The 26973-nt window shown below is 44.9% G+C and overlaps 1 protein-coding gene across 8 annotated transcripts in view; it reads left to right on the top strand.

Annotated features, from left to right (window-relative positions):
- NUMB (NUMB endocytic adaptor protein) overlaps positions 1 to 26973 on the top strand; it is a 336147-nt gene that overhangs the window by 145029 nt on the left and 164145 nt on the right. For all 8 annotated transcript variants that reach the window (XM_078659507.1, XM_078659504.1, XM_078659509.1 and 5 more), the window contains one exon: positions 11536 to 11598. The gene's annotated coding sequence lies outside the window, so the exon portion shown is untranslated. The remainder of the gene's footprint in view (positions 1 to 11535; positions 11599 to 26973) is intronic.

Raw genomic sequence — 26973 nt, 5'->3', positions numbered from 1 at the left:
GTACTTCAGTGCCAGGTATTGGCCTCAGCGAACTGGTACGCTGCGCTTAGTAAATGCTGTCAATCGGTACTGAAAGGAGTTTTAAACAAGCATTGGCATAGCCAATAGGTCTAGCCATTGTGACCTATTAACTTTCCCAATGGATTTAACCGTGCTGCACAGCATTTGCGATGCTGGTGCAGCATGGCTAAAGTTGAAAAAAATAACTTTAGCACAGCACCCTGGATCATTTTGTAGGTGCATTCACCACACATGTGCGCAACTACAAATCGACATGGGTGCTTTTTAGGTTGAGCCTGTGTGAGCATGCTCCAGCACGTGCTCTCACTTGCTAGACTTTTGTTTTTAATAATGGGCACAGTTGCTTACTATTTGTTGGCTTCAGTGGCAACTCTTTGCTGCCTCCTAATTGGCCAGTGCAGATGAAACGTCACTCCTGTTACTTTCTGTGGAGCATGGGCCAAGCACAGATTGATTCCACATAATTGGAGCCCGTCTGCTACTCGCACTGTGATTAAGGTACTATTTCTTCTTCCCACCTTTCAACTCCCCCTGCCCTCGTCTAGTGCTCCCTACTTCCTTAGCCCTCCTTCCAAAAAAAAAAAAAAAAAAAAACTATTGCCCACAACATGGCTAAAAAAATAATTTAAAAAGCTATGACGCGATAAAGTCTTCTGGTGTAAGAAACAGCCACAGCTCCTTGAAGCTGAATCCGGACATGCGGTGCCCTGGAAAATGAAAATAAAAAACAGATTGGTGGTACTCAAGTCTGGCTAAAAGTTTAAGACCATCATTTTCCTATCCTTGAGGGTGGGGCAGTGAGGAGCGGGCTGAAAGTATGCGTGTTTGCAGTTTTGAGGTACTGGGGTGTTGGGACAGAGGGCAGCACCAATCCGTGTCCCAGGTGAAATCATTATTTTGACTCGAAGGTTCCCATTGGGTATCACAGTCACAAAAAAGGATTTCCAAGAGTCAAAAGAGGATGAAAGTACGATTTTAAGATCATAGTCATTATAATAGTAACCAGCAAGTACCGTACATAACATTATTTACTATACAGGCGATACACAGAGGAGTTATTCATTTCGTTCCATAATTTAGTACTCCGTTTCCCCAGCCTCAAGATGATGCAGGAATAGATGTTCAACAGAACATACATCGAACTTGTTTTAATTCTATATGATTTAGTACTCATTTAACACTCTCGAGGCCCTGTAGTAAGCCATTGTATACCGACTGTATATGACCACCGTACATATCTAGCGCTACGCTCGTTAGTACTCATTGTCCATTTTCACGCTACTGCAGTCTGAGGTGTTGTGAAGAAGATCAAGACATTTTTGCTCTATAGTGTTTTATGATTTAGCACCCTCTACAGCGTTTCAGGGTGCCGCATTAATGAGTGTTAAGACAAATATACAACACTACTTTGTGTGTATATGCAACGTATTATTACTTCATAGTTTATTATATCTGCATTCTCCGCGGTATGAGGCATTCTACTCAAATATTTTAAATATAGCTTTCTGTCGTTAAGTAGTCCCCGAGCCTCCAGGCGCCGCACTAAGAGGTTATATATCATTTACACATTTTTGTATTTAGTACTTTCTCTCACGTTTGTGTGCTGCGTACATTGTGGTATACACAGTATGTGCAAATATTGCATTAATAGCGCTATTTGATTTACTAACCTCTCTCCAATCTCAAAGCGCTGCAGGGAGTGGTGTTCTGAAGCCCTCGCGCACATTTTATTTACTCATAGTGCAATATGATTTCATTACCCATCTCAAGTCTGTGAAGTAAGTGTTATACAGAATATACCAATTTGTGTATATAGCTCTTATTTAGTACACTCCCACTTTTCAAGGTGTGGCTTCATATACAGTCTATATGCTAATATTATATACATAATGCTTGCTATATGATTTAGCCCGTTCTCACCCCCCTCCACTGCCTACAAGTCTCAAAGCACAGGAAGGATTTATACATATATTTCATTTATACACAGAACTATAAGATGTTGTACCCCTCTCTAGTCTCGGTGTGCAGCAGGAAGAAATGGTCAGAAGTGCTTTCTACACATTTTATTTATAAACTGCTGTGTGACATAGTTTTTCTCTGCCTTGAGGCGCTGCAGCAGGCTGAGCTGCTGGCCTTGGTCACCAGTGACCGACCCTGTGCACACAGGTGTATCAGGTGCGCCGGCCGCCAGTCACCAAGACCCCAGCCCCATGGCAACTAATTTTGGGTCGAACCTGCAAGTGCATGCTCTCTTGCTTGCGAGACTTTCATTTTATTAATGGGCTTGGATTCTGCCCATTGCTTTACATTTGTTGGCTTCAGTGTCTCTCTTCATTGCTGCCTCCTAACTGGCCAGTGTAAGCAAACCCTGGGCGAGTCTGCGTGAGCATGCACTAGCGCATGCGCTCTTGTTTGCAAGACTTTTCTTTCCAATAATGGTTTGGAACCCGTCCATTGTTTACCATTTGTTGGCTTCAGTGTCACTCTTCTTTGCTGCCTCCTATTTGGCCAGCAGAGTTGAAGCGTCACTTCCCTTTCTTTCTGTGGAGCATGAACCAAGCAGAGTTTGATTCCTCTTAACTAGTGCCCGTCCACTACTAGCGCTGTGGTTGAGGTACTGTTTTTTTCTTCCCCCCCTACTTCCTCTGCTCTGCACATTCCTGGTTGTCCCTCTTCTCCCGCCTGTTTTCTTTTTCTTCATATTGCATAGCAGTGCGGGCTACTGTGCAACATGGCTAAGAAAAGAAAAAGCGAATGACTCAGTCCTTGCTGGACGCATCATAGTGCTTTATTTATCAACTTTAAGACATGTTGCACAGCAGATGTGCAACATGTCTTAAAATCATTGACAGTGCCAATATATTTCACTTAGACAAAACCTATTGGCTGTGCCAATGCTCGTTTTGTTTGAGCTATTGATCTGAGTTGGATCGATTTACCAAACAGGAATTTTTTTTTTTAAATTGGGGAAGCAGAAGCAACACTGCATAGGTAGGGGGAAATGAGAAAGTAACACATGGGGTGAACACCAAAGAAACATGGGAGTGGACACAAAAGCAACAGGGAGATCTGGAGGGGACACGAAAGCAACGAGGGAGCGCTGGGCGAAATTAATGCTGGGGTTGGGAGAAAGCAACATGGAGGGCGTTATGGAGGAAGCATTGGGGAGAAGCACATGGGTTGAGTGTAAGAGGGAGGGAGGGAGCGGGGAGAAGTAGTGAGGCAGCAGAGAGCAACAGTGAGTGCAGGGTGAGAGGAATACACAAGGGAGACAACTTGAAAACACACATACTCTAATGGAGTGCTTCACACACAAGAAAAAAATTGTGTTTAAAAAGCAAGCAGTGGAAGCAGAAATGCCATCCAATCGGAAGATATTGTAAAGAGACACTGCTCCAAGGGAGGGACAAACGCACGTTTGGTGAGCTGGGACATGAATAAAAAGTAGGCAAATGAGGGTGCCAAGGTAAGCCAACCAATAGGTAGCAATGGCCTGACTCTGAGCCCCTCTATGTTCTTTGTAAATCAAAATATGTCTTGCACCAAACCGTACATGTGCTGTCCAGCTGGCTCGACCTCAAAATATTCACGGTGATTACACCTGGAAGCGTTTTAATGTGAATTTTTTAAACAATGGTGCAAATGAATGTAGGATGGCCATACTCCAACTGGTTGAATGTCCTCAGCATATTTTCTAATGTCCAGTGCAAGTGCAACCCTTGCCATGTGTATATCAAAGAATGTGTGCTTTGCTTGTCTGCACTGAATGTGAAAGTCCCACAATCCAGATCTGTAGCAGTTTAGGTCAGGCCAAGAGTAAAGTGTATGAGCACTTTCCCCAGGGGACTCTATTCGAACGGGGTATTTAGGGATAGGTGGCAAGGCTAGCATTGGCATTCTTCTTGTCTATGTTTGCCAACCCTTTCACAAACAACACCGTTGTTTGTAAGGCAATTGATCTGCCACTCTTAATACAGTTGTATAAGCAGGAGAGACAGAGCTCTATTGTGACTTGTTACACCAGGGGGATGCTCAGCACGTTGCAGAATCCTAGCTGACTCCCATTTAGTTAGTAACCTTGAATTGTTGTACCTGATGTGAGGCAGATCAATTAGAACCACTAACACACACACACACACTCCTTTGTACGTTTCCCCCCCAATTTGAAACTGAAAACGTTGGTAATCTTATAACCAATATCTTATTCTAGATGAAAATTTTTGCATTCTGTGCCATTTTCGTTTTGAATCCTTTTGTTTTTGCGGATCGTCCATCTCTTTGACAATTGCTTCAAGGTAACAACACGTGCAAAGTAGCCTAACAACTGGAGACATTTTCTTTGTAAACTGTAGTTGGTAGGAACCACTGTTATCAGTTATTCTGCAGGAACTACATCTCCCAATATGGTTATGTTTAAATTACGGTAATACGAGTCAGAAAGGGGGACAAAGCTCCTGTCCCCCATTGAAATGAATCAAGTAATTCGTTTTCACAGCAGCAGAAAGATAAAATGCATGACACAGTACTAGATTACCAGTTTCATTTCCCCAGTCTTGTTGGGGACAGCCGCTTAAGAAAAACACTTGAGGAAGTATTCTATCTTAAGTATGGTTCAAAAGTGCACGTTTACAATCATTCAAATAAAAAAACAAATATAACACATTTTTGTGGTGCAGACATGTTGTTCCCCATAAAACCTAGGGAGTCTACAGAAGTATTCTACATTCTGTGCATTGATGATTTTGACCCTATATGTCTTGGAAATGAGTAAAAAAGTTGCAACTTACAATAAAATCTTGCACATTAATTCATTACTCCCAGCAAAATCTAAAAATAATTTGTGGTGACACCATTTTGGGGCTTTTTAAGCCACTTAAAGTGTGAGATGTTTGAGACCTTCAGGCTGGTCTTGGTAAAAAAGATACACTACCTTTGGCATTTTTTAGGTCTCGCTGCTGCTGTCTGTTGTGAGACATTTTATGACCTTAAAACGAGCTTAGAGCCTACTCATTGCTTACCATTGGTTGACTTCATTGTCACTCTTATTTGATTGTTTTATTTATTAGCTATGAGGGGCTTTTTTTCCTCTTTTTTTGTTTGTTGTTCTTCTGGAGCACTAACGCCTTCCTGTGTTCTCTCAAATAGCGCTTTTTCAGGTGCTACTTTTCTAAATTTCTTGTAAATAAAAAAATACTTGAACAGGCTTAGAGCTCTCCCATTACTTACCATTGGTTGGCTTTCACGTCAATCTCATTTCCTATTTTGTAATTGGTCAGCACCTCCTCCACTGACTTTCTCTTCCTGTTTTTGGCCTTTCTGTTGAGCTTGGAGCAAGTAAAGCTTCCTGTCTGTGACCAGTGACCTTCCACTGGCTGCACAGCTCCATACGTAATATATATTTTTCTTTTTTTACTTTTTAGTGGAGCACGCCTTAAGAGTGCATCATTTTGCTTCCCGTCCAAAACGCACACCTCCCACTACACCCGCTTTCTCTTGTTTCTTGCCCTGTCTCTTCCACCATCTCCCTCCCTTCACTGGTTGCCTCCACCCCCTTGCTTGCTTGCCCCGTCCACCAGCCCCATCATTGCTTGCCTCCCTCCTCCTCTGTCGTAGATTAAACGGTAGCCCGCCCCCGCTCCCTGACCACTGTTGCTTTCCTCGTACTTTACTGCCTTAGGACAGAAAGCCTATAGTCTTGCTATAAAATTGAAAAGGGACAATAGCACATTTGGTGTCCCACACAGTTGGATGTGCACATCATAATGTTTATAGTAGATTAGTGGTATGCATAAGTTGTTAAAACAACTTTTGAATAATTTGGAGCATTTTGGGTAAGACATTGATCACAGGTTTGTTTTGTAATTCTGCTGATTGTAGAGAGACTCAGCTTAGATGCACAAAGCAGTATTACGGGGTCACAGGAACAGAAGCTGGACAAAATACATTCTGGACAACCTTTGTTTATGTTTCCAGGAGGGTGGGCTTCCAGTTCTAGTCAATAACGAACTGCTTGGTCTTGGAGAATTAGAAGTAAAACAAACATTAGCAGAACCATTAGGTGAGATCTACTGGCTTTGTCATTCAACATTTTTTTTTTTACATGTTGCACAGCAGCAGGTGCTGCTGTGCATTAGGGCTTGAATATTTTTAAAAAGCGCAATGACGCGACAATTGTTGAGTGCATCATATCTTTTTAGTGCTTGGCCCTCGTGATGCACTGCGCAGCTGTGCTCGCGCAGGCGAGCCGTTTTGTAGGGGGGGGGGGGTAGAAAAGGTCCCTGGAATCGCACACGCTCGTGCTTTTCCTTTTGGGTTCTGCTATTGAGCTTTGCGTGCGGGGTTTTTTTTTTTTAACAGACCACGCAATAGGCCAAAGGCTGGCGCATTGTTCCGCTCATGGCCTATTGGTGTCCGTTACGCACACCAAAGCCCTTATGTCTTCAATTATCGTGCCCAGACATGTGCACGGTATTTGAAGACATATGGCTCGCAGTGGCGCGCACGCGCGCACCACTCAGTGTTCATTTTATTTTTTACAATATCGATCTCTTTCACGATCACTTTCAGCGCTTGTTCTAAAAGTGTTTGAAAAGCCTGGTGACGTGCAGCGCTGTGTTATTCAAATTCCCCAGTAACATGTAACCAACTCCTGAGTCAATGTCGGTATTCAGGCAGTAGAGATACTCCCCTGGTTACAAAGATCCTTCTAGTGTCGGATTCTGATAAACAAAAAACTATCCCTGCGGTTGCACAAATGTTAAAGGCTGAGCAAGCCGTAGACAGCAGAGTTATTTGTCAGCTTACAGAGAACTTAACCACCTGTAATTCTTACAGACAGCAGAACTATCCCCAAGGTGCTCTGCTAGGTCGTGCATGAAACAGCAGAATTGTCACTAAAGTAACATGGACTTCACGTTGCACAGGCATCAGCCCAGCACTCAGGCCGCAATCGGCAGAGCTGTCCCTCAGGTTTAAAAAAAAAAAAATGTACAGGTTCAGGCATGAGACAAAAAAAGCAGTCGTAGATTATGCACCTCTCAGCAGCAAATGCCTCGTGGAGTGGATCTATCCCTCGTTTCCCATAAATAATACAGCGTTGTGCATGCTGCAACAGATTACAGAGATCTTATACCCATGAGACAGCAGAGCTATCCTTCGGCACGCTTATCACAAAAGTAAGGCTGAACAGCAACGCTATACTGCAGGCAGCTGTGGAGGCTGCACTCTCAGATGGAGTCAGAGGAAGGGGAGCTTAATTGATCTGCAAATGTATTCCTGCAACACAGTTTACTATCAGGCCTGAGGTCTGGATTAATGGGATGTCTCTGGTGGTATTTGGGAAGGGAGTCAGGGAGTACCCATCACTTCCATCAGTCCTGACAGGTGGCAGGAGCTGTGACAGGACAAAGGCCTCATCCAAGGACCTCTATTGTCCTCAGACAATGGGTCGCGTGTGCCACGCAGCAGCCCCCCAGGCGGGGCCCCCACTCTCCTGAGTACCCTGGAAACAAAGACTTGGGAGTGAGGCCCACAGCTGCTTCCACAATGAAGAGGAGGACATATGGGAAGCCATATCACAGCCTCCATCCCTCCTCCCCTTTACACCCTATCCCATGCCACTGACTCTCCCACCCTTCACCCGCCCCAGGTGAACACGGGGGTACGGGTCATAGGGGAGGAAGGCGGAGAGCAGCAGCCGCATTGAAGAATGGGACAAGCACCTCATGGCAGCTCATAATGGGCTGAATATGTGAGAGTTGCTTTTAAAAAGAAAAGTTTAAAACTGCTGCAGGACAAAGGGCGTCCTATGGTGCCTCTGAATGGGCAGCAGGACAGGAGGCCTGATTGCAGGACAACCCTGCAAAAGGTGTCCCTTTGCAACTGTGCCAAATGGAGGGCCCTCTCCTCTAGGTCTAGCCTCACTATACCATGGTTGTGAGGCCCAGGGAAGGGGCCCGTCCCGTGGGCACAATTGCAAGGAGCTATCTTTCGCTCATATTAGATAAGTAGACGTCCGGAGAGAACCAGTGTACCATTGCCTTGCTGTCACACACTGGTGTGGGGCCCTGTGTTCGTGAGCTGAGAGCGGGGCCCTGGGCAGCTGCCCATACTGCCCATGCCTAGCGCCGGCCCTGCTGTTACTTATGTGCCTTCCGAACATCCATTGCTCCTATGCTTGCACCTTCTGCTCACCCTTAAGTGTCTATGTGCTTGCTCCAGCTGACCACCCTCTATTGTCGAAGTGCTTGTCCTTCTTGCCCACCCTCTTTCATCTGTGTGTTTGTGTGTACCCTTCCTACCCATCCTCTCTCTTGTCTGAGTGCTTGACCTATCGCTTCCTGCCCAACCTGTTTCCCGTGTGCTCTTAGTAGCCCCTTTTGCTCACTCTCCATTGTCTGTGTTCCCCCTAGCCCCTCATACCCCCGACCGTTGTCTCTATGCTTCCCCATCCCCTCTTTCCTGTCCACTCCCCTCGCTCTCTCCCTCCCTCGTCCACCAACCCATGCCCCCAAACAAATAGGGAAGTGGATTGGGAAAAGAGACAAAACATAGAGAGGGTGGGATGAAGGGCGAGAAAGAAGGACATGGGAGGGTTATAGAGGACAGGCGAGAGGGGACTGGGGTGCCCGTGGCTATTATAATACAAATATTTTTTTCAAAAGAGCTATGACTGTCTGTACTAATGCGTTTAAAAAAATATATAAGTGCATTAGCACTGGCCATGTCATAGCACTTTAAAAAAAAAAAAAAGAATTGTATCTGCGCTGCTGTACAGCATGGCTGCAAATTATTGCTAAAACCAATTGTTCTCATCCTCGAGACCTCTTGGCTTAGTCAATGCTCCTTTAATTGCAAAGATGTGACACATGGTCTAGGCAATGCAATCTCTCGGGACAGCTGTTGACAGATCTTTGACGGCTTGTCCAGCCTCAGATGTAGGCTTGTGGTGCTCTTCATATATACGCTTTGCATGAAGGCGTGTGGTGCCCTCCACATCCGGCTCTGCATGAAGACTTGTGGTGCCCTCCACCTCCAGTCTCTCAGAAAGGCTTGTGGTGCCCTCCACATACGGCCTCTCAGGAAGGCTTGTGGTACCTTCCACATACGGCCTCTCAGGAAGGCTTGTGGTGCCCTTCACCTCCACATCCAGCCTCTCAGGAAGGCGTGTGGTGCCTGCCACCTCTGGCCTCTCAGGAAGGCGTGTGGTGCCCTCCACACCGTCCTCTCAGGAAGGCTTGTGGTGCCCTTCACCACCGGCCTCTCGCAATGGCTTGTGGTGACCTCCACCTCTGGCCTCTCACGATGACGTGTGGTGCCCTTCACACCAGGACTCTCAGGAGGCATGTGGTGCCCTCCACCCTCTCACGATTGCCTGTGGTGCCCTCCACCTCCGGCCTCTCAGGAAAATGTGTGGTGCCCTCCACCTCTGGCATCTCAGGAAGGTGTGTGGTGCCCTCCACCTCTGGCCTCTCAGTAAGTTGTGTGGTGCCCTCCACCTCTGGCCTCTCAGGAAGGTGTGTGGTACCCTCCACCTCTGGCATCTCAGGAAGGCGTGTGGTGCCCTCCACCCTCGGCCTCTCAGGAAGGCGTGTGGTGCCCTCCACCCTCGGCCTCTCAGGAAGGCGTGTGGTGCCCTCCACATCCAGCCTCTCAGGAAGGCGTGTGGTGCCTGCCACCTCTGGCCTCTCAGGAAGGCATGTGGTGCCCTCCACATCTGGCCCCTCAGGAAGGCTGGTGGTGCCCGCCACCTCCGGCCTCTCAGGAAGGAATGTGGTGCCCACCGCCTCTGGCCTCCTAGGAAGGCATGTGCTGTCCTCCACCTCCGGCCCCGCAGGTAGGCGTGTGGTGCCCTTCACTTCTGGCCTATCAGGAAGGCGTGTGGTGCCCTCCACCGCTGGCCTCTCAGGAAGGCATGTGGTGCCCTCCACCGCTGGCCACTCAGGAAGGCGTGTGATGCCCTCCACCTCCGGCCTCTTAGGAAGCCGTGTGGTGCCCTCCACCTCCGGCCTCTCGGAAAGGCATGTGGTGCCCTCCACCTCCGGCCTCTCGGAAAGGCGTGTGGTGCCCCCCACCGCCGGCCTCTCAGGAAGGCGTGTGGTGCCCTCCACCATCGGCCTCTCAGGAAGGCGTGTGGTGCCCTCCACCGCTGGCCTCTCAGGAAGGCGTGTGATGCCCTCCACCTCCAGCCTCTCACGATGGCGTGTGGTGCCCTCCACCTCTGGCCTCTCACGATGGCTTGTGGTGCCCTCCACCTCCGGCCTCGCACAATGGCTTGTGGTGCCCTCCACCTCCGGCCTCGCACAATGGCTTGTGGTACCCTCCACCTCTGGCCTTTCACGATGGCTTGTGGTGCCCTCCACCTCTGGCCTTTCACGATGGCGTGTGGTGCCCTTCACCTCCGGCGTCTCAGGAAGGCGTGTGGTGCCCCCCATTTCCGGCGTCTCGCTAAGGCGTGTGGTGCCCACCACCTCCGGCGTCTCACTAAGGCGTGTGGTGCCCACCACCTCGGGCGTCTCACTAAGGTGTGTGGTGCCCTCCACCTCCGGCGTCTCACAAAGGCGTGTGGTGCCCTCCACCTCCGGCGTCTCACAAAGGCGTGTGGTGCTCTCCACCCTCACACTAAGGCATGTGGTGCCCTCCACCTCCAGCCTCGCACTAAGGCATGTGGTGCCCTCCACTTCCAGCCTCACACTAAGGTGTGTGGTGCCCAACCTGTGCCTGATTTTACTCGCACTACACTACCCAAGCAGAACCTCTCCACTTTTGGATTTGAAATTGATGATGTGGTTGCTTTGACCTTTTATGCCAGCTGACAAGGCACATATGGGACTCCATCCTCATCCCGGCTCACCTCACCCATCTTCACCTCATCCCAGTCCGTCTTGCTTGTTCTGAATGCCCAGACTCCTTCTGCTTACACTATCCCTACGTTGAGGCTATCAGACACTGTTGCCTCATGCCTATTTTTAAATCCGAAACGTGTTCATGATGAGTTCGCTGCTACCTGCTGTTACCCGTGCCCCTTCTATTATCCGTGTTCCCTTTCAACGGGAAGGACGCGTACTCACTTGCTGACTTAAATAGGTCAGGCTTTTTTCTTACAAAACAGATCTTTTTTCCCTCGAGTTTGACATCGCGGGCTGTGATGGCGTCATGAAAAGGTGGCACCTCTTGCACCTCCAGCCCTTGGAGCCCATGTCACCTCCTGGAATCTGCGATCTCACCACTTCCTCATCTGCTCTGCTGCGCGCGCGTTGAATCATTTATGCTTCGGAAACGTGACTGTCGACAGCTGCTCGCGCCGAGAGGAAGTGGCTGTCCATGAGTGGGGACCGCGCGTGCTGCCTTCATGTTTGTGCCCATTGGTCATCCACTGCCGTTCTGGAGATGCAAATGTGGGTCTTAAGAGTAACTCCAGATGCATGTCTGATGAATGTCTCATTGCTACTCTTGCTCTGTATTGTGTCAGCCAAGCTTCATTTCTAATACAAATGCATATTTCTTCTTTTGTAGGGCTTTAAGGAACAGTGACATCAGTTAAAATCTACACTGAGAATTGAGCACGCCAGTGCTAAGGTGAGTACATTTAACAGTTTAGGCTTGAGGTTAAGGGCACAGGCTATCGGGGGTAACAAGTGCTATATAAATGCAAACCTTTTCCCCTCTTCTTTCCCTCATCTATCCCCTGAATCCAAACAACTGACTAACCTATCCACCACTCCAATTACTTTCATATTTCACTATACTAATTCAACACTAATCCTTCTTGGGTTCCAGAGTAGCGTGCTACTCGCTGAAAAAGTGCTTTGACGCCTCATCGGGGGTATTAAGCGCTATATAAATGCAATTACAATACAATACACATTGTGTAATGCCTTTTAATGTGCTTGGGTGGTACACCCAGGGACTTATTTGGCTTTTGGCTGATGCCTCAGCGGGGGTGGGAGAGGTGTTGTGGGGCGGAGGTCATTACCTGTGCCACCCATAGTAGGGTATGTATGCTGGCCCATTCATGGGAAACCCGAATCAGTCTGGCCTACATATACATTATTAATTCAGTTTGTCTCAATAAATGGATGCAGTAAAGGCACCTGCCTATTTGCTAAATGTTGCGGTCTTTTCTCATTGTTTAAGTAGTGGAGTAAAACAATCTAGAAACCTATAATGTATTCTACACACCTTGGACTCCCCTAATAGAATTTAAGCAATACAGAGGCAGTACATTTTTTCTACTTCTTGTAATACTCATTTCTACCTTTTGTGGCCATTATTGGCAGCGCTACAAATGATATTCGCAGCCAGCTAAATGTATTTCACGCCCTCTAGCCCCTTTTGGGTTATGAAGCCGGAGCTGAAACTGATGCCCATTGTGGGAAAAGGAGGTCTCACAGCCTGGAATGGGGAATGTTTGCCCTCAGTAAATGCTTTCATGAGGGGCATTTATGCATCAGGGGTAGAGTCTGACCTTCCTTGGCAGCACAACCTTGGCAAGTGTTAACTGCAATTTTTTGATTACTTTCCACCCACTTTAAAGCTGAGAATCTCAGATTGCAACCCCTGCAGAAACATCCTTTAATATCCAAAAGGCAGCCCTGAAACTGCAGAGATGTAGCATTCTAATACATGGTGGGTTTCAAACGCTTGCAGAATGCGGGGATGTAGGATTCAAACCCCCAACAAGGTCCACTGGTGCAGTGTGCATGTGTGGAGTCCCTCAGATCCTCCGTTTCACCTCCAGTCCTCAAAAACAGAAGAGCAGGGCTTGGAGCCTCTTTACCTGCAAGCAAAGGAGTCGCTAGCTATTTAAGATAGGAAAACGGAGATTTGTTTAAAGAAGATTAAAGTGCCACTGTCAGCGGTAGGATTCCACTGGATAGAGAAATGTCGCTTCTTTGACAAAGAAAGGATGTGTGATGAATCTAGTTATTTCCTGTCAGAGAGTCCATTTTTAGGATACAGTACCAGGCTGGAAGGTTTCCTTTTGCCGAAGTGCCTAATGTGTCCCCATGCTAAAATGTAAACCTAGTTTGTATATGAATAGCTTTGGACTTACTAAATGGGGTCATTCAGGTCGGGAGGCGATAAAGAGGAGACCTAAACAAATCTGCGGAAGCTAAGGTAGTTTTAGGTTTGTTACACAAAAGACAACCCTTCACAAGAAGCTTGTAAGTCTTACTGCAGGATGATTCCACCTGTGCTTTTGAGTCACCAGAAAGGGTTGCTGGGGGTCGTGGTTCACGGGGTGCACCGGGGAATATGTTTTTACTACTTGTCTGTATTAAAAACAGTAGCCATGTTGAAAGTTGTCTTTCTATACTAGAAACATGACAAGTTCAGTTAACTGTGAGTAGGAGTGTATAAGTGGAGGCAGGAAGCCCGGTATCCTCAAATCTGCCATGCCTACTCCATCGAGCGTTGACAAAGCTCTAGTAAGTAGCTCGAGGCCTGCCCCGGTTCTGCTTGTGACTGTGTTATGGTAATGTTGCCCTACTTTTGCTGTACATGTTGCTCTGCCTGAAACCATGCACCATGGCTGAATCATAGCAACTCTGTCCAGTTACCTTCAACAATTTCCTGGCAAGTCATTATATTCTCGCCTAAGAAAGGAAACTCTCCCAGAGTTTCTGCAATGTCTTACACGGAGTCCTATAAATGGAATTTTGCAGTTTTTGTAAAGTACACTATACTTGTTTTTGTTCTGTTTCTAGGGATTCACAACGAACATTGCCACATGTACTTCATAGTATTTAATTTACTGCTGCAGTGGGTACATACAGGTGTCCTTTCTGGGTTTCCAAGAATTGATATCACACCCACAGTGGGGCGATGTGCACAAGAGCTTTCTCAATGGTGTTGTCAAAGTCAAATGCTAATTACGGGTACTGGGATGTCCCAGGTTTTTATTATGTTTCTTCAAAAATAATTGCCATGACAAAAGCACTACATAGTATGTCAGGTAAGCATTAGCATACGATGTGGCAATGACGAATATAATACCAACAATCACATAACCATGCAGGTTCGTACAAGGATAGTTTTTTTCCCTGTTTAGCTGGCTAGCTAACAACACATCTATGTGCAGCTGTGTAAGGTTTCAGTCAGTGAGTTCAGGGTGGAGCAGCAAAAAGGAGCGGAGTGACTGCCAAATGTTCTTAGGTCGAGAAGCCAGGGGCAGCAGCGTTGCATAAATATCACTCGTAGTGCCACAGTACATGAGATCCTTCATTGTCAGTGGCGCAATCCCATTCCAATGTAAGGAGATCTGGCTCTTGGCTAGTAACATGGCGATAGCAGTAAAGCACCGAATCCCACCCCCTAGAGGGCGGACATATCCCAACAGCGCAAGCAGTGGGGAGGGGGTCAGTTCTGCTACCGCCATTAATGCCAGGTGTCTAAAGACCGTCTCCCAGAATGCAAGTACAGGGGGGTAGTTCCATTCCAGATGGATGAAATCCGCGTGCTCAGCTGCAAACGTCTGGCAATTGTCGGGCCTAGTTGGATCCATTTTTGCAACTAGTGTGGGGGTAACGTGGAGGAGTGTGGCTCAATGGTTAGAGCGGCAGACCCTGATGCAGAGTTCTGGCCAGGGACCAGGGTTCGATTCCCGCCTCGGCGGGGTCTTGGGCTCAATTTCCTCAGACCTGTTAATTCTCGCCTCTGTGCCTATTCTAATCACGGGCCCCACGCTGCAACTCTGGGCAATAGCTTGCTTAGCCTCCACACCGGCCCCAACAGCGCTAAGGATGCCTGGCTTCACCCTGGGGGTGCCCAGGAGTGGACACTTCACAGGGAAAGCCAGGAGGGGTTCCACAGCGGTATGAGTATCAGCGCCAGGAAACCGCATAGGCGACACCACAAGGTGACCGTCTGGTGACAGTGCGCTCTATAAGTACCATGACATTTACATTTAACATAAGCTCTATGTATATATTTAAAGTGGAGTAGTTTGTGCTTATAGTTGCTGGATATATAGCGGGTCTGCTCACAACACAACCACATCTTGCCTGTCAGAGGGTGTCCCAAATTCCCTTTCCAGGCCACCCGCGCTCTTCCATCCACCTCCGGGCGCAGTGTCTGGGATAGGGGATACAGTCGGGAGACCAGGTGTGTGCTGTCAGGCGATATAATTATTGTAGACAGAGGAGCTGTAGTGTAGTTCCTATCTTTCCAATAGGCTCTGCGCATTGGAATAGTACCTACAGCAGTAAAGGCCTAGGCCAGACGTTAACTAGGTCTACTACTGTCGATACTAGACTTAATTTTTGGGTTTGCCAGCTAAGCTCAGAGTTCGCTAGAAACTTTCTCGAATGTTCAGGAAAGAATTACCTCCCCTGATTAGACAAGAAGGGATTTAGTTTCTGACAACCATAGAACATGACAACTTTGCTCTCCCCTAATCAAGAGTCAATCTCAAGAGTCGTGTGAGCACAAGGCAATTATTTTACTCAGTCAGTACGTGCATTCTTAGTCTCATCAGAATGTAGAGAAAAGGAAGAGACGGGCGTGTTCAATAAAAGATGTTATTTATTGATCAGTCTCTTTTCTCGTACAAGAGAAATGGATCGATATTATTGCAATACTTATAGTTAAGTAAAGTGCATACATTAAAAGCAATAGTATAAAATAATACTGTAAAAACATTGATATGGTTTCTGAGCCATATGATGTTTAAAATGATTAAAATATATTTACATACACATATACATTTGACTAAACGTACTCAACTGGTGTTTCTAAATACGCCTACCCCGTGTACCTGACCTAAGTCTAATGCGTGGGCGGGAATAGAAAGTTACAGTTTAAGTTAAGTTTGTTTTTGCCAAGTGAATAACTAAAGAATTCTCTAGGAGGGGTTATTCAGTTCTGTACCTGGAATTTAGGATGAATGAGGAATGGTATCTCTTTCTCTGCTCTCGATATTCCAGGCTGCCTGCGAGGGCTACCCGGAAGCGCCGGTGCTGGGTCTCTCGGCTTGAGATAGCAGCGCGTCTCTCAGCGCGTCAGGAAGGCGGGGCTGCTGCCTGCGGGGTCTGCTTCTGCTCTCGGCTTCGGCAAGTATGGCTGCTCCGTCTTGTCACCACGCGTGTGTTTGCATAGGGCAAGGTCGGCAATATTTATACCTTAAAGGTGCCGAGATTGACGTAAGGATGGACATAGGTACGTCAATAAAGATGTCATACGACTTGCTCGTTAGCACATTCTTTTGCAAAAGTTCTCTGTGAAATCAAAACAATGGCCGCACGGATTTTCCAGGTTGTCATAGGTTTGATTTGTTATGAGAACGTCGTATGCCTTATCAGGGGCTGGAGGAATGTCGCTTGTCTAATTAGATCTCAAGCGTTATGACCTAATCAGATAACACGTTCCTGTGCCGTAGTGTGACTGCGTCAGATAACGGTATCTGCATCATGGGGGATTTCTTGCCTCATGGGCTGACTGTTAGTTAACTAGCTAGGTAGTTTAACCAGAATAGGGTCAGGAATAGGGGGATCGATTCAGAACCTATAGAAATACACGACACCCACTCCACGCTAACTATGGTCATATCTACTAATCTACGCATAGTATAACATAGTACAACATACTATAGAGTATAGTGTATACCTTACCACCCCAAAATACATAAATGCATTTCGAAATTTTCAAATATACTGAAAAATTGCAGTCATATATATTGTATGCACTTAAGCTATGAATTAAATGCAAAAGTAAACACGCATTGTTATGCATTATTGCTTTTTGGTATATGAGAAATACACATGAAATGGCTCTTAATATAGCTATACAGAAAGGAAGTCCGAGACCATTTCATCACATAATAAAATATTTGTGAACATACCAGCGGGCAGCTAAAGTCTATATAAAGTATCTAAAATAGAAATCTTAGTTCTCTAGGAATAGTTTCTTACTTTAAGCAGAAGATCAGTGTCCCGGGGAAAAAATATATAGAAAAATATTTTAAGGGCTTGCTGAAAAAAGTTGCTGTCCGTGAACTGGATTGTAATTGTTCATGTGACTTTATTTTTAAAGGTTGAAGGCCGAATTCAGGGAACGCCGTGTGCGAGTTTACTCAAAAGTCTCTATTTCTGTTCCGGAGAGAACATCATATCATTCAGGCTTTCGAAAAAACTGTCAACAGCTTCATGGGAAAGTTCCACTAAGTCGGAAATAGGGGTAACCATGCATTCGTGCGCATGATTGTCTCCATTGACATTCTGATTAGCATTGCTGCTTTCATCTTGAACTTCACTACTCTTCAATCGTAGTGGTGAAGATTCCAGGAATGCCGTCATCAGAATTGGCAGCCTTTGAGGGCAGCACAGTGCGTGAACCTTGGTAGGAACCAACGGTGTATCTGCATCCACCGGCGCATCCGATTGTAGCGTCAGACAGGTGTCTAACACGCATTCTTCTCCGCATAGCAGACACCTTAGTACAGGTAAAACACACCTTTGCCACATTGGTCGAAATGATAGAAACCAAGTCATGTTTAGGTCTCTAAGCCGGGAGAGTCCCAGGATTTTTGATATCCGGTCCCGGTATCCAATGGCTAGGATCGTATCTTCCATTGTCGCGAGAGTTTGATCTGTGACATGGGTTGCCATAACGAAAAATAAGGACTAGGAATAGGATTCCTGCAATTAGTCCCAGGATCAGGGGAAGTCCGCCAAAAATCGAATGGACGAAATCTGGAAAAATACCCAGTATGGCTTTGAATGGTGTTAATGCCATCGAAAATACTGTCTTAAATACCTTTGAGACCCCAGTGGTATCAGAAATATTTAAGATTTCGCTCAGGATTTCCGCGAAATGTACGGGGGAAATAGTTGATAATAATGTATGTATCTCTGCAGTCGTCCTTGCGACTTGTAGATCATACGTTTCTTTAGATGACGTGAGCCTTGTAGGCGTCTGAAGAAGCACTGTTTTCATTCTGCTTAAAGTATCTATTCGAATAGAAGTAATTTTCAAACCGGGCCATGCCCTTGCCTCCCTGTCTGGTAAGGAGCTGGGGAACAAAGAACGTCCACAGCACTTGACCTTCGCCGTCGTGGTGACGAGATAAGGAGTCCCGGGCATAAGACTACAACATCTGCGGTCTACAATAAGAATGTAACTCCCATTATAGAGTCTTTGAAAGAATGGTTCTATTTCAGTTGCAGGTGCGCCTTGCTGGTGACATGAAAGGTTGTATGAATTCCCTTCACAGGCTCCGTGCAAACTAATACCGTTACACAGAAGCGTGCCGCTTAGTGACATCTCACAATTGTTGCCACTAAGAAACACTTTCTGTCCTTTGTTACTGACACATGCATGTGAATAGGGCAGGTTCCAAGTTGTTTTAAGGTACCCCTTTCCCAATTTCTCGTACATGCCAGCCTGTATATATTTTTGGCAGTATTGAAACCTGAAGGTTGAGATTGGAATATTTATGATTCCGTGGATTATCCATTCACTGACAGGTCGTTCTGACATTGTCATTGGTAATCTTTCTAGTTTTTCAATGCTCAAGATTGTATAATCAGCACCCTTCTGCGCCATACCGATTTGTCTATCAGTAAGGTTAAAGATTTGGAATAGTGACGTTGTGTTGATTAAACGCCAAGGCACATAGCCTGAACGCAGATTTTGTAACGTCCAGCCAAGCTGTACAATAGAACGCAATTGTGACTGACCATGTTGTAATAACAGTAAGTCTTGCGATAATATATCGATTGCTGAAGACACAATGCTGTCCAATGAAAAAATTCTGGAGGACAGAGTCATTAACCCATTGTCCACTACAGATAGTGATTTTTCCAAATTAATACGATCAATTTCACGTATTCTCTCTGCTGTTTCAATTTGAGTAACCTTCCAGGCCTCATTGTATGCTGCATATACAGAGGCTGCTATGAAACGCTTTTGACGCTGTTTGCGTGGTCCCAGTATGAAATCACGCAAGTCAGCACCATCAGTAAGTAAAGTTAGGTGTTGCTTAATTTCAGGCAGTGTGGAAGTCTGTAGCCATTGAAGGCATAATTTGCCCACACTGTAGGTTGTTATTATCCCTGGGTGATGTCTTTGGGGATATCTAGGGTCTGGCCTGGTCATTTTGAAACCCTGTGTTTTATTCAGGAATCTATCTTGACAGTTATTTGTATCTGTGGGCCAGATCAACCATTGTTTCCAATCAGGATGTGTTCTGTTTTGGTTAAGTATATGGTTTATGTCTATTCCTTCATCTGTATCAGAGTTATTGCTAAACATTGTTGGCTTTGGAATAGACAGGTTATTTAAATCTTTGATTTTGGCTAAGCCAAGACAGGTGGTTTGTTGAACAGTGTCATTTAAAAATATCATTTGTTCTGGGATCATGCAGGCTCTAAACAAAGCTTCTAAACCCTGTACTTGCCATTCTTTTGTACCCCAAACACTTTTCAAATCAACATTTTTGTCCCAATAATCAAATCCAAAAGTATTCATTTTTTCAAAGAATGAATCTGAATATATCAATTTCGTGTTGGTTATCATGGTTTTCATCCCTGTCTTGTTTGACAATTTGTAATAAAATGTTTCAGCATTAGTTATGTTAAAACCTGAAAAATATGAATATTTGTCATAAACGGTTCTAGAGCTCCCTTTTGGAGGTGTAGCACAATGTTCCCATTGATTATAATTTAAAACATTTCTAGGTTGTGCAGATTTATGCAAGAAATGGTTACCATAATGGTTATAGCAATACATACTATCATAATTTGTAGAACCTTGCAAATAATCATGTTTTGTAAATTTAGCAGACATTACTAAGTCAGACATCATATTGTTTATACTTTCAAAGTCCCAATCATCAGCAAATGAGTTTGGTTTTGCAAAGTCACTCAAGGAGATCTTGATTTGGTGTGGATATTTCAGGATCTCGACCGGACCATAAATTTCATAGTCAGTGTTGTCCCAGGCTACCCCACCAGGTATTGGAATTGCTGTGAAGTTGGCTGAAGAAAGTTCTGAAGAAAGTTCTCGTTTCTCGACGTGTGAAGATGTGTGTGGTTTGAGGACCAAGTTGATGTTCTGACTTGCTGTGTCCATTTTAGCATATTTTCCCTCAATGAAGCGTCCCAAGGTAAATACCATGATGAGCCAAAGTATGAGGATAAATGCACCAAAACCCACCCAAAATTCAATCCATGGGGAAACCAGATATGTTTCTTTCAGTTGTTTCAAAAGTTCCTTAGCTTTGTCTTTAAAGGATTTTGATGATGGCTGTGTCTTTTGTTCGCTGAAACCTTCAGAGGAATCATCGAAGTTGATGAAGTAACCAGATGCAGTTCTGTCAATTGTTCCAATTGGTTCAGGATTTTTGTTTCTTGCATTTTCACTTGGAACTTCATTGTAGATTGGTGTGTCTCTGCTAAATGTTTTTATTTGGGTTTTCAGAGGTCTTAGTTCTATTGCATTGTTGCATAGTCCTTGTTGTTCTTCTGTAGGCGTTTTGAATGTGATGAGCCTCTTTGATAGGACCTCTGTACTGGTAGCAAACCTTGGTGTTCTGCTACTTATTGGGAGTCCACTTGGCCTACTGTTTGTTATTGGCCACATGTTGTGGTTTTACCAGGTCGATGGATACAACTCGGTTCTCCTTTTTTCCAGCAAGTGGCGGTAGTACAACTGATCTTGTCCCGTTGACAGACAAGACAGGAACTGCTTTTCTGTAAGAAGGCCCAAATTCCTTCTTTACCGCGATCTTCTCCCTGACTAGATCCCCGACTTTTGGAATCCAGACAGGTCTTGCTGGGACAGGTGGTGATTCTTCAGTGGTTGTTGGCTGTTGTTTCAACTGTATGTTGCTCAGGTCTTTTCTTGTTTTGTTTAAGTCCTGCAAAATAGCCAAACGGTCTTTGACATCAAAGGTTTTTTCTATTACCACTGAAGTCTGACTATCAAGGTCAGAGATCAACATCCTAGTTCCGAATAATAATTCGTACGGACTGAATCCCTTCAGAGAATTTCTTGGCAAGTTATTTAGACTACGTTGGACACTTATTAGATGTTTGACCCACCCAGCTCCCGAACCTAATACCTTTGCTGTTATAGATTGCTTTATGTCACGGTTTTTTCTTTCAACAATTCCGTTCCCCTCAGGGTGAAATGGACAAGAGTACCGCAATTGCACGCCCATGCTGACCATGGCCTCCTTATAAGCCAGAGAGCTAAAAGCAGGACCATTGTCCGAATGCAGAATGCCAATTGCGTATGTGCCGATAAAGACCCGCAAATCTTTTATAACAGTTCTGGCGTCAGCCGTTCGCTGGGGCCACATCCATATGAATCTCGTGCATGAGTCCACTGCGACCAAGATATATTTATAGTTACCGTCCCTTTGTAAGGGACCGCAGTGGTCTAGATAAACACAGGCTAATGGTTTATCTGAGATTAGAAGGGGCGTCTGTGCTGGACGTCTCACAGTTGATACTTTCATTTTTTGACATATTTCACATGCTAGAACATAGTTCCTTGTTTGTCTTCTCATTTGTGGCCACCAGTATCTCTGTTTTAATAATGATACTGTGGCTGAGACGCCAGCATGGGTAGAAGCAAGCCCTTCGTGTGCCGCTATTATTAGTCCTAATCTGTGTTCCATGTTTGGAATTGCCCTATCCCCCACTCCAGGGATTCGAGCAAAAGGAACATTGTTTCCATCGGTTATGTATGAGTATTCTACTGGAAAGCCTTTAGGGAGTGGTTCTATCGAATCCTTTTCTGAAGCGCTGACAGCTTGTAATATTTCGCTGTCTATTTTTGTTTTTGACCGGGTGACGGCAGCTACGGAAGCCGTTTGCACAGCTGCTTTCGCGGCCTCATCAGCCAATGAATTCCCTGCAACGTGAACGCCATCACGTTGATGACTCAGTGTATGTATCACGTGAGTCTTTGGTAGTTCTTTTTGTAAAAGAGCTACTTGTTCCCAGAGCATTTTATGCTTTATTGTGCCACCTTTCGCATCCTTGAAACCGTTCTGAAGCCAGATCTGCAAGTATTCATTGTAAGACTGAACGCAATAATACGAATCGCACACTATAAGTGTGGGGAATTCTCGATCGGTATTTTCAAGCGCCATCTTGAATGCTAGTAGTTCAGCTCGCTGAGCTGTGCAATCTCCGCGAGATTGTGTTTTAGTGAGGGTTGGTTTAAATTTCCCTTCGTGCCAACGACCTTTAACAATCGCGCACGCAGCACTGTACGCTTGTTTACCCCCTACTGCGGGTTGTGCTGATCCGTCTGTATATATTATACAGCCGTATTGGTCTAGAGGCAGAATTTCGGTTGGCAGAGGACATTCAAATTCATATTGTAGAAATTCTTGTGTTTTCAAGTAAGGATCAAATTCGTACACCACATCTGTTGCAGCAAGAGAGTTAGCCCATTGTATCCATCTCGGATGTAGTGCTTTAGCATTTGGAATGCTCGCTTTTGTTACAGCCTCTAGGGCTGGTATTGGTGTCACGATTATTATTCGTTTACCTTGTGCCAGGGCTCGTTCTTTTGCTATAGCTGTCTGTGTTGCTGTAAGAATTTTTTCCGTTGGGCTAAATTTCATTTCAGCCTTAGTGTACAAGTGTGATTTGAATGCAATTGGTACCTTTTCTCCCTCATTAGAGGTCAGGTATGTGAATCCGCATCTCCCTGGGATGACTCGGATCACAAGGTTGCGTGTATTATCACAGGTTTCTAATTTTGTCTTAATTAGCATGTCTGTTTGTAAGGATCTCAAAATTTCTGTGTGTGTTTGAGTCCAACTGGATCTTTTAAAGTCTGGTTTAATTAGATCGTAAAGGGGTTTCACCCTTTCTGCGTAATTTGCAATGTATGTTCTTCCGAAATTTAGGAAGCCTAAAATTGACTGTAGGTTTTTTAGTGTTTTAGGAGCTTGGATAACGGCACATTTCTCTAGGAAATTGTCTGCCAGGCTTTTACCTTCACTTGATAGCTCATATCCTAAGAATAGGACCGTCAGAAGGGCAATTCTGGACTTTTTGAAGTTGAATTTGTAACCCTCTGCAGCGAACCCAAGTATTATGGTGTTCACTCTTTTCAAGTGAGTCTCCAAGTCATCATCTGTTAAGTAAATGTCATCGACATAAGATAATGCTTCATCATCATATAGTTGTAGTAATTCTGTTACTCTCGCTGAGAATACCCCCGGGCTGTTCTTGTACCCCTGGGCTAACCGACAGAATTGTTTTTGAGTGCCATTTACTGAGAATGCAGTTAAAGATCTGCTCTCTGGTGCTATGTTTTGACAAAAGAATCCATTGGAGATGTCCAAGGTTGTTTTGTATTTTTTGCGCACTATGTTATTCATTAGTGCAGCACTGTGTGAGTTTTGCACTGCAAAAGTTTTGCAACATGTGTTAAGGTGTCGGTAATCCAAAACTAGGCGATATGATTTGTCTGGTTTGGAGACCGGAAACAAAGGATTGTTCATTTGTGAGGTGCAAGTTTCAATCACCCCCTGGTATTCTAGCTGATCTAGTATTTCATTTACTTGTTTTTTAGCTTCTTGCTTAATTGGGTACTGCCTTTGTGCAGTTGGTTGTGATTTTAACTGAATTTTGTGAGGAGGAGAATCCTCATCCCATCCTACATGATTTTTATATAAAGCAGGTGCTAAGGCCACTGCCCACTTTCTAGCAAGTGTATATTTTTTATGAATCGGCATTTGATTCGAGAAGGCAGGCATAATTACTTCTTCGCCATGAGGGCACTCCCTGACAAACTCTGGTGGCCAGTCTTTTTCAGCTAGAAGGATGTCATAGCCCTTGGATAGGTTATCCCAAAATAGTCCCCTTATTTTCCTAGTCTTATCTCCCTCTATACGTAATGTTATCTCGTGTATTTTGTGGGGCTTGCTAACTCTGGTATCTGCAGTTTCCACTTGAAGGTATTCATTCGTGTCCACTGTCTCCAGATGATTCATAAGGACTTTGCGAGCTATGCTCACCTCTGCTGCGCTGTCTAGCATTGTCTGAGCCCACTCTCCGTTTTTCAGTTGTGTCCTCAGTATTCTCGGCATTGTTAACTACCTTGATACTGGCTACCTTCTTTTTTGGAAATTGTAATTTCTTTTTCAGTTGAGCAGGTTCCTTGTCTTTGGACTTGGCGTGCTCTTCTGATCGTCCTCTTCTTTCCGATTTCTGCGAGGAATTCTGAAAAGATTGAGAGGGACGTGTATCAATGTCTTGATATCTATCAGGTTTTTTAATATTATCCCTATTTCTAAGGTTATATCTATTCCCAGAGGGGTCACTCTGCGGTGACCTCTGTCTTAGGTTTGGAGATTTCTCTCTTCGCCTCGGAGACCTTCCTCTGGACTGGAATTTCTTTTCTTTGGGATTGGATTGTTTGTTTCCATCCCAGTTCTTTTTTGGTGAATTATTATTATTAAAAAATATTTTTTCTGGACTTGTAGTCAGTTGCGGTTTTACTGGTATTCCACCTAGACTATCTCTGCCTAGTTCTTCATAGGATTTTTCTATGATTCTGGCAATTTCAGCTGGTTGGTCTGCTATATCTGTCTCTTTTAACCTCTGGCGGATCGCCACGTTTGCTGCTTCACCTTTTATGTTGGCTAATAATATAGCCGAGACCTGCTTGAAGTCTTTTAGTAATTTCATACCAAGAGTTAAAGCAGGTTCTGGACCGTATTCATCTTGAATTTGTTTTAGCACATCTGGTATTACCGAAATGGATGGAACACCGTGCGTTTTTGTATAGATGGAAGCAAAGACTGTACCCCAAGTGTCACAGTCCTCAATGTGTGGTGCGATTCCCATTGGGAGACATATAGTCAGAATCCTGTGTTTTTCTAATGGGGTGGTGTCAGGAAACACCGCCTCTATTTGGGTAATTTTCTGTGCCAACCAGAATGGTATCTGTTCCCGTTTAGCTGGAACTTTACCTAGGCAGGATTGGATGTTCTGTGGTGTAATTTTATTTGTGTTCCCCTGGTGAGGGGTCAGCTGTGGAAGTTTAATCGCTGGCTGAATTGTTGAAGTCCGCATTACATACTGAACTAATTGTCTGTGAATTTTTAGTAATTGTTTCAGCTGTGTTAATAATTCAGCTGCAGGCATCCTATCGATGTCTGGATGTGGTGTGTATCCGGCTAGGACCGGCCACGTTGCTCCTGGTCTTCCTAAAGGACCGAGCCTTGTAATGTGATTGTTATGTTTTAGGGCGCCATCAAATAAGAGCAAATGCTCTTGGAATTTGAGTGGTACTTCCACCTCCTCGAAAGGAGTGTACGTTTCAGGAGGTTCCTCTACTTTGTAATAGTGGAAGTACTTTGTTACAGCATTTGCTGCTGGAAAATGTATCCATGTATAGTATACCTCTGTCTGCCGATATTCGTGTGCCTCAATTACGAATATGACTGTGCCACCTCTAGGTGTCAGTCCATTTTCTATAAGTTTTAAGGTTATAGATCTCCTTTTGGCGACCTGGATGAGTATTATATCCGGGTCTGCTGTTTGCATGGTAGCATCAGCATCTGCTATTTCAGTAGCTAATCTAATTGCCTCTCTTTCATCATCACTCTCTGCCATTTTACAGACAGGATGGTATTATGTTTGTTTGCAGATCAGGTTTCTTATGGAAACAGAGATTAGATGCACAATATTTTGGGAATGTTTTTATCCTTCAACGTTGACTATACCAAGAACCATACATAGGAGTTCCCTCCTGCGAGGTTTTGGAGGATATTACCTTTCACCCACTCCAGACGTCTTTGGAGTATAATGGAAAAAGGGGTCTGAGTGAGAAAGCACGACTGAGTTACTCTAAATGTCTTACGTTAGTTTTATCGCCCTTTCCAAACACGTTGGGCGCCATGTAGTGTAGTTCCTATCTTCCCAATAGGCTCTGCGCATTGGAATAGTACCTACAGCAGTAAAGGCCTAGGCCAGACGTTAACTAGGTCTACTACTGTCGATACTAGACTTAATTTTTGGGTTTGCCAGCTAAGCTCAGAGTTCGCTAGAAACTTTCTCGAATGTTCAGGAAAGAATTACCTCCCCTGATTAGACAAGAAGGGATTTAGTTTCTGACAACCATAGAACATGACAACTTTGCTCTCCCCTAATCAAGAGTCAATCTCAAGAGTCGTGTGAGCACAAGGCAATTATTTTACTCAGTCAGTACGTGCATTCTTAGTCTCATCAGAATGTAGAGAAAAGGAAGAGACGGGCGTGTTCAATAAAAGATGTTATTTATTGATCAGTCTCTTTTCTCGTACAAGAGAAATGGATCGATATTATTGCAATACTCATAGTTAAGTAAAGTGCATACATTAAAAGCAATAGTATAAAATAATACTGTAAAAACATTGATATGGTTTCTGAGCCATATGATGTTTAAAATGATTAAAATATATTTACATACACATATACATTTGACTAAACGTACTCAACTGGTGTTTCTAAATACGCCTACCCCGTGTACCTGACCTAAGTCTAATGCGTGGGCGGGAATAGAAAGTTACAGTTTAAGTTAAGTTTGTTTTTGCCAAGTGAATAACTAAAGAATTCTCTAGGAGGGGTTATTCAGTTCTGTACCTGGAATTTAGGATGAATGAGGAATGGTATCTCTTTCTCTGCTCTCGATATTCCAGGCTGCCTGCGAGGGCTACCCGGAAGCGCCGGTGCTGGGTCTCTCGGCTTGAGATAGCAGCGCGTCTCTCAGCGCGTCAGGAAGGCGGGGCTGCTGCCTGCGGGGTCTGCTTCTGCTCTCGGCTTCGGCAAGTATGGCTGCTCCGTCTTGTCACCACGCGTGTGTTTGCATAGGGCAAGGTCGGCAATATTTATACCTTAAAGGTGCCGAGATTGACGTAAGGATGGACATAGGTACGTCAATAAAGATGTCATACGACTTGCTCGTTAGCACATTCTTTTGCAAAAGTTCTCTGTGAAATCA

The sequence above is a fragment of the Lissotriton helveticus genome, chromosome 9 (genome assembly GCF_964261635.1).
Source record: "Lissotriton helveticus chromosome 9, aLisHel1.1, whole genome shotgun sequence".
Classification (NCBI taxonomy): Eukaryota; Metazoa; Chordata; class Amphibia; order Caudata; family Salamandridae; genus Lissotriton; species Lissotriton helveticus.
Note: the sequence above shows the minus strand (reverse complement) of the source record. Positions and strands in the feature narration are given on the sequence as shown.